This window comes from Cyprinus carpio, chromosome B7, assembly GCF_018340385.1.
Source record: "Cyprinus carpio isolate SPL01 chromosome B7, ASM1834038v1, whole genome shotgun sequence".
Classification (NCBI taxonomy): Eukaryota; Metazoa; Chordata; class Actinopteri; order Cypriniformes; family Cyprinidae; genus Cyprinus; species Cyprinus carpio.
In genome coordinates this window covers 997,983-1,006,909 of record NC_056603.1, presented here as the reverse complement: position 1 = coordinate 1,006,909, position 8,927 = coordinate 997,983, and the positions used below count along the sequence as shown (strand labels likewise).

The 8,927-nt window shown below is 37.6% G+C and overlaps 1 pseudogene; it reads left to right on the top strand.

The window, feature by feature from the left end:
• The first annotated feature begins 571 nt into the window (after positions 1-571).
• LOC122137896 lies at positions 572-4,406 on the top strand (annotated as a pseudogene).
• The last annotated feature ends 4,521 nt before the right edge of the window (positions 4,407-8,927 follow it).

Sequence of the window (8,927 nt, the reverse complement as noted above, 5' to 3'; positions counted from 1 at the left end):
CTAGCACTGACTCCAAACGTTCAAAAGAACGTTATATATAAAAGCATGTTATTTATGGATATGATGATTATACTGAAATGATTAGAATATGTAAAGATTGTAAAGAGACAAATTAAATAAGTGTGTGCATAATATAGTCATCATAGCCAACAATAGCCTAATAGCTAACAGATATACAATATTATCAAATAATTAAAGTAGGCCTATACTCACATAATACACGGAACAAAAAATAAACATGCATTTTGCTTTCAGTTCAGTGTGTGTGTGTGTGTGTGTGTGTGTGTGTGGTGTGTGTGAGCTGTGCTAAAATGTGGGTTAGAGAGCAAATCCAAGTATGAATTAGAAGCCAATGAGTTCATCAGTCATGTCATTTCTCACTAGTCGCTGTACAGAGAGAGAACGAGAGAGGGGGGGTATAAATATGCAGAAAATGGTCAGAACAAAGTCTCTAGAAAAATATTAGTAATTTAATTTCAACATCTCAATTTAGCATTCACATTAACTGCAATACTAAAAGTGTCTCTTCTTGCTGAAACACACCCCCTCCTGTCACAAGAGACGCTTCACGAGCGCGGCTGCGCGCTGGAGCCGTGCACGAGGAAGCCAGAACACTTACCGAGCTTGGTAAGCACAAGCAGATCTCCCATTATGTTAGTATCTTGACAACGAAACGATAGCAAAACTCAAAGTAGGAAAATAATACTATCTAATACGTTCGTTTTTAGTGATTCATTTCAGTTCATCAGGCTGTATTCGACACATCGTATTTTCCTTCAGGTTTTCCCCAAACTAGCAACAATAACACTCCCGTAGCGATGATAGTGTTCATCTGTCAGCTCTGTCGGATATTCGGCTGATGTGAAGAAAATCTATAGCGTTAATACAACAGCATAATAAGATCATAAATCAAAGTCTAATTTTTGAACGAAGCTTTTTATTTGCATTTTTACGGTATGTAGCCACGTTAGCTTGTTTTGCTAGCCAGACAGTGAGATATAAATCATGACAAGAACAAGCGTAACCCTATATATATATATAACGTTATGTGAACACACAAGGGTTTTTATTTTTCATTTTTTTTGTATTAAGTGTCATGCGTTGGTCTGTAAAAACAGAGAGCGAACCATAAGCTTCTCTGAACGCAGGGAACTGCATCGCTGGAAATAAATGGGGAGTTGTCAACTTCCGAGTAATTGAGTGTTATGCACAACTGTGTGACAGGCAATACTCCGTCTAAAACTATTTTAAACAGCTTTTTGCGAATTATTTTGTAATTTTTGTCATGCAGCTTTCGTGACTAATATTATTTTAGAGATTACATGATATATGTGTAATCTCTATTTAATGTTAAATACATTTGTAACATTGCAGGACCATTAAAAATTAACAGGTGAAGGCAAAAATTGTCTTAAGTCTTAAAAAGGTGACACGGTTTAGAAATGCTGACCAGTTAGAGGACCTAAGCTTTTTATTTTCCTTTAAATTGTAACCCAAAATCACATAAACTCTCATAAACATTATTAGATATATTGTGGTATATAACAATATAATTATTCAGTGCAGTATTCTGACAGGCCGTATCAGAGAGATAATATCCGTTTGACCCTTTGACTGTGGTTTTTGCATTGACACATGCACTTTATGAATAATTAATGTGAGCATGCATGCAGAATTTTGATTACTGAAGCAAATATGGCTTAACGATTGTTATTAGGAACTCATTAGAAACGTTTTAAATGCTTACTAGTATTAAAATTAAAGGGGTAGTTAACCCAAAAATTATCAGAAAATCTGTAATCATTTACTTACTTTTTTTTCGTCCATACAATAGAAGTCAATGATAACCAAAACTGTTACTATTCTTCTTCTGACAGTGAGTAAATGATGCAAGAATTAAAATTTTTGGGTGAACTGCCTCTATAAAAATCTTCATATTCTGCCAATTTATAGTGCTCATGAAAAATCTTTGTTGATTGCCCTTGTCTTTTACAGTTTTTGAGTGATTGATGTCGCCAAACATAGCTTTGAAGGATGAACCGGGGCCGGGGAGTGAGAAAAAGAACGGCACCAGAAAAATCAGATGCCTTTGAAACTTGTAACGAGGAAATACGTGTGGAAATTCACCAGCTCTTCAACAAGGTTAGAGGTTATGTTCCCCCTGCTGGAGGAGAATGGAGGTTGCCTGACCCAAGTGTGGTGCTCTGTGATCCTCATGTGAGTCACCCACGTTTGCAGGCTCTGAAACAATCACTAAATGAAGTGAAGAATCAACTCAGCGATAAAGACCTCTCAGTATGGCACCAGCATACTTGTTTCACCAACCGAGCGGGTACTGTTACGGGCCACCTTCGCTCCACAACCAACGCAGAGCTGTGCACCCAGGCTTGGGCCAAGTTCTATGAGATCCTAGGCACTTTTAAACTTCTCCCTGACAATGCGTTGAAGAGTGGCGAGTTGAACTCCATACACCTGTGTGAAGCCCCTGGTGCCTTCATATCAGCTCTAAATCACTTCCTCAAGACGAGTGGCCTCTACTGCGACTGGAACTGGATTGCAAACACTCTAAATCCATACTACGAAGCCAACGGACGTGGTTGCACTATTACAGATGACAGACTCATCGCACACACTCTGCCTTGGTGGTTCTTTGGATCTAACAACACAGGTGACATAATGCTTCAGAAGCATCTGCTGGAGCTGCCGAGATTTGTGAGCAACATGCGCAGTGTTGATTTGGTTACAGCAGATGGAAGCTTTGACTGTCAGGGGGACCCAGGGGAACAGGAGAGATTAGTTGCTCCTCTGCAATATTGCGAAGCCGTTTGTGCACTTCTGCTGTTAGGAACCGGAGGCTCATTTGTCCTGAAGATGTTCACACTATTTGAACACTCATCTGTCTGTCTGCTGTATCTCCTTGCGTGCTGCTTCCGTTCTGTGAACGTCTTCAAGCCAGGCACCAGCAAGTCTGGAAATTCAGAACTGTATATAGTGTGCTTGGACTATCAGGCCAAAGAACAAATTCGGCCATTGCTCTCAAAGTTAATCCGTAATTACGGACCAGACTTGGCATCCACAGTGGCGCTTTTTTCCCCCCCGTCGCTGCATTCCAGACTCATTTCTAAGTCAACATGAAGAGATATACACTTTTTTCCATGCACTGCAAGTTTAACACAATCCAGGAGAACATCAAGCTTTTTGAGTGCATGAGCGTAAAACAGCGCAGGCGATTGGAGCAGCTCAGGGAATATGCTGCAGAGTTTTATACAAGACGTTTCAGTGTTCACTACCCTCCCTCGGAAAAGCTGGGTTTGCCGTGGTGGCGTGGCCAGATGGGTAAAACTCTGTGAAAGGAAGCAAATGGCTGCTCTTTCAATCACATAAGGAGATGGACCTTCAGGGATGGAAGCAGCGCCTTGCCCATGGAAATCATGGGGAGTTCATAGAGAGGCACTATGCAGGGAAAGAAGAATGTGAGATTGTACTTAGTGGCCCATTGGATGAATGCGATTTGGGAGCCTGGTTTTGCCCTTGAGGGAGCTGCCTTGCCGAAAGTCTGCAGCTCCACCTTTTGTGATCAAGAATGCTAGACTTCCTTAATGAAGCTCTGGAGTGAGAACGTGAGGGTCAAAGCGGTGAATCATTCTGACAGAGCTTTGCCAGTATGCAGCTCCTGTAGCATTGACTCCCCTGTAGGCATCTTATCTGAGATTTGCAGCAACCCTGATGTGACGTCTTGTTTGGTGCTGGGAAGACAGTCTTGGTGTGTCGGAACACTTGTAGGCATTAAATTGCAGCCAGAGTTTTTGCAAGGACCCTCCTGTTGTGAGGTACAGGATTCCACATTGCACGACGGACAAACCAGACTATCAATTTGAGCTTCTGAACACTGTGTCCCTTTTGCTCTGGAGAAACAGCATCAGGGATCGACCCTGGTGATTCCCTTATGTTCTGTCTTAACACGCTTCAACTCCGGCCTGGTTTTGATACTCCAACCTGTGCTTTCGTTACATCACATTCCGTTGTTCGTCTGGTTGGCCTCCTGCTGCTCTTGTGTGTATAGGTTTCTCTCCGCTATCAGCACTACCCCAGCCTGCTGGACTTTCTCCGGGACGTGTTGGAGAAGATGAAAAAAAGTTAAACCTTGAGCTGGGGAGGCAGATTCTGCAGTTTGTACCTTTAGAAGAACTTCTCAGTGGGGAATTACCTCGCTTCCTGTCTTCCTTCAATACTGCTGTTGTTCGACAGCAGCTGCATGTGCTCATGCAGGTTGAATAGAGCACATAATGCTACCCCAGTATGCCTGTACTCTCTAGAAGAACTTTTAAGTTAGACTACATTTCAGTATAATCATGTATTGGTTTACTTGAATTTAAGCCATAGTTGCGCCAGTGCTACAGTGAATATGTAGCATACACTGGAACACAGAATTCCTTTGTTTTATATATTTGGGGAGAATATCTTTATTTAACCTTGAATGTGCTGCATATGACTAAGGATTTCTAAAATATATATTAGTATGTGCAGTTCAGAATGCTTATTTTAATATTTGTTTCATTACATTTTTTCTTTTATTAATGCTTGAAATTATATGTGTTGCCATGATTGATTTGTCTGTCCCTGACTTATTTATTAAAAATATTCTTTAAAAATGCATACAGTATATTGAGTATTTTCACTTGTCGTTACCATAAATAGCAACTTACAGAAACTGTTATGAGATATTGAGGTATAATGGCTGGGACAGTATATGGTGGAGTACTATACATCATAGACATTTGACAGTTGTGTTTGATTGTATTCATTACAACTGTGTTGAAAATTGCAAACCAGTTATTAATCTTTTGCATTGTATAGCATTGTTTTCCAACAATAGTGTGTTTAGGAATTAATGGAGTTACGTTATAGCTGAAATCTACAATGCAACTGTATTTTCTTCTTTTCGTTTTCGTTTTTCATTTATAATTTGTTGCATATTTTCCATTTATAACGAAACAATTATTTTAATGAACAAGATGTTTTTGGTAAAGAAAACATTTGATGAAAAATATTATGAAAATATATTATAGGCAATATAAAACTGATCATTCTTTTGCAGTGGGGCTAGTAAAAATGTTAGTGGCCAGGTAAAAAATCTATGCTGGCCCAAATAGCCTTTATTACAAAAAAGACCAAAATGTCAGTTTTATTTAAGAATTTGGGACCATTGAAGAATGGTTTTGACAAATAATAGTCAAGTCTGAGCCAAGGGCTATGAGTTATCAGAGTTATACATTTTTTATGTTGGCAGATATGATTCCAACTGAGTGATTCAACAAAAGACAGAGAACAACCTATCGCCATTTTTCTGACCAGAAGTGTTGATGGAAATGTCAGCACATATGTGAAGAAGGCACTGTCTTTACGTCTCAGAAAGGTAAATGTTTCTGCATATCTGACAAATGCTACAGTTTAAGTTACTCCCACGCTGGGATTATGTTGTGGTCTCATTTGTTGGATGTTAGGGACTCCGTTCTTATCAACTGTGATTATTTTTTGCGTGGATGGATTTCTGCACAGCAAGAGGGAGAGTTCTGTACTTGCATATGCATCTCATCTGCAGCTTTCCACTAATCTCCCAATGATATTCACATCCAAAACTATCCACATTCAACCGTTTCATCCAATTAACATCTAAACCAATACACACAAAACAAAACAGTGGAAGACAGCAGGTCAAAATGAACAATCTTTAAAAGTTTTTTTTCTTTTTCTTTTCCTTTTATTCTCTTTTTAACAGTTCATAAAGATTCAAAACATACTTTTTTTGTGGGTCACAACAATTCGATAAAAATTACGTCACAACTAAGGACTCCTTTACACTTTTCTGTCAATGGAATGATTCTGCTTGGTCATTGATTTCAAACTGTATAATTTACCATTTTCACAGGCAACCCAATTGTTTTTTTGTTTTTTTTTTTAATCCACAAAATATTGTAAACAAACAAAAAAACTACTAGTTTTAGCTGGTTTGCTGGTCTTCACAGATCGTAGATGGTTTGTGCTGGTTTCTCTCAGCCTGGCCAAATAAAAAAATGCCCAAAACTTTCTAAAACAGACAAACAGACTAGGATGGGAGATCGACTAAAGCTGTTTAAGCTGTTTTTGACTACTGTTAAAGCTCTGAGCACACTTATTAACATATAGGATGGCCCGCATGAGCATTTTGATGTAGAGTTGATAAATACAACACATACTGGAGTAAATTTTACACACTACACAGAACTGCAACAGCCACCTGCTGTGCAGGCCTTTAGTGTTTATAACTGATTCACAGTTGGAGTGGGGATTTCCATGGAAGTTCTGCTCTGCCTCATTACAGTATGTCTGTTGAGGGACTGTCAGCTTAACTATGAACACATATTTTCCTATAAGAATTAAGTAATTTAAGACTATACTGCTATAAAGTGAAGTGACACACATTTGAACATGTACAAACATTACATCGCTAGCTGCACAGCATATGAAATGATTCACAATAATATCTCTCACTGAAATAATGATATATGCCACACATTCTGTATTTCATCCACTGCTCTTAAAGCCTCTTTCCCATGGTTACTACTCTCTTCTAATCTGTCCAGCAAAACCTCCATAACTCTGTGGTCTCAGCACTGAGTTAGCTAGAATGTATGCCAAGACACTGATTCATTAAAGAAAGTGTTTTATTCTGTAGAGTGATTCAATAATTCATGCAACATTTCTTACAAGACGCAGGTTAGGTTTGCAGAGCTGCTTTTGTTGAGAGGTAAAGTCACAGTCAGTCATGTTTATCTTTTTTATTATACATATGCAGTACATTTCTTTTCATACAGTATGCACCATTTCTACCACTATGTCCGTAAAAATGTGTGTGCGCATGTTCCGGTTCCTGAGAAAACCTGGCGAGCTGTAATTTGGAAAGTTCCACTGTTTTGTGTGTGTGTGAGGACGCATTCATTACTATTAGGACTTCAGGCTGAGCACTCTGAGTGGTAGTTTTTGGTTAGTCAGCACACATAACTCTTTCTGAAGATTGACTGAATTGGACCTTTTTAAGCTTTGTTGTTTAAACTCTGTGACTTGGAATAAATCTGTGACTTGAGAATCCTTTAAAGGGATAGTTCACCCCAAAAAAATGAAAATTCTTTCATCATTTATTCACCCTCAACACAAAACAAAAAATTATGAATAACTTTCTTAAACAAAACACAAAAGAAGATATTTTGAAGAATGTTGGTAAACAAACAGTTTGCTGGGTATCCACTGACTTCCATAGTATGGAAAAATAAAAACTGTGGAAGTCAATGGCTACCAGCAACTGTTTAGTTAAAAAGATTCTTTGAAATATCTTCTTTTCAGCAGTAGATGAATTTGGTTTCTTCAACAGAACAGATTTGGAGAAGTTTAGCATTACATCACTTACTCATCAGTGGATCCTCTGCAGTGAATGGGTGCCGTGAGAATGACAGCTGATAAAATATCAAAAAAAAAATCCATCAAGGCATTTTCAATTAATTTCCTTCAAACCAAAAAGCAAATCCACAATAAAAAACAAATCCACCAACACACATCTAACTTTAAAACACTTCTCTGCCCAAAATATGAGTCCATAATCCATAATAAACGCTTCCTCCATTGGAAGTCCATACTTTGTTGTCCTTTTATCAGCTGTTTGGACATTAAAGGAATAGGATAGAGGACTCATATTTTAGATGTCTAAAAAAAAGTACTATATCTATGCATATATCACCCCTTATTAACAGGAGAAAACTTTTTCACTGGAGAAAAAACAATGTTATGGATAGAAGATTTGTATTTTATCTGGAAGCAATGGCTTGAAGATAAAAGCGTCTTAATGATGGATGCTGGTCAGGATGTTGGTTGTAAATATCTTCCATTAACAAAAGTAGGCCATCCTGAGTTTGAAGCACCAGTATATAGATAGTTTTTTAAAAAGCATCAGGCTGTAGAAGCCTTTTTGGAACCTTTATTTTTAATAGTGTATAGTTGAATCTTGACTTTGGAGAGGATCAAGTGCATACATGTGTTCTGCATGTGTTCCAGTCAAAATACTGTATTGCCTAAAAACTTTATTATCCCTTACATCAGATGAACAACATTCTACATATGTGGGTCCATTTGACAGATGGAATCATACGTCTGATTCTAGACACTGGACACACGCCTATCTATTGCATCAGATCATGTTTGTGGTGGCAGAAGGACAGCCAGTGACACTTAGATGGATTATGGGAAATAGTACCCTTTGATATTGAAATCTGCTTTGTGTAAAGTTCTGTTTTTTGTTTGTTTGTTGCAAACTGCATCTTGTCATCATTTGCATGCAGATATTTATTTTAGATATTTATTTTTGGCTCGATTTACTGAATCCATCTAACATTGTGTAATATATTTATTTTGAGAATATTGAACTGTGGAATATCAGTCACTGCAGCTAAATATGGGGTCAGTAAGGTTTCATTTTTTTTTTAAATAAATGTATACTTATTGTACAGCAATCATGCATTAAATTGATGAAACAGTGGCAGTAAAGACTTACATTGTTACAAAAGATTTCTAATTCAAATAGATGCAATTACAATTTTGCAATTTTCTCAAAGAATCCTGAAAATATGCATAATGGTTTTCATATAAATATCAAGCACTGCAACTGTTTTCAACATGGATAGTAAAAAAAAAAATTGTGAGCACCAAATCAGCATAATAAAAATGATTTCTGAAGGATCATGTGACACTGAAAACCAGAGTTATGGCTGGTGAAATTTCAGCTTTGCCATCAAAGGAATAAGTTATATTTTAATGTATTAAAATAGAAAACATTTTAAATTGTAAACTGTTTTTTACTGTATTTTTCATCAAATAAATACAGCATTGGTGCGCATAAG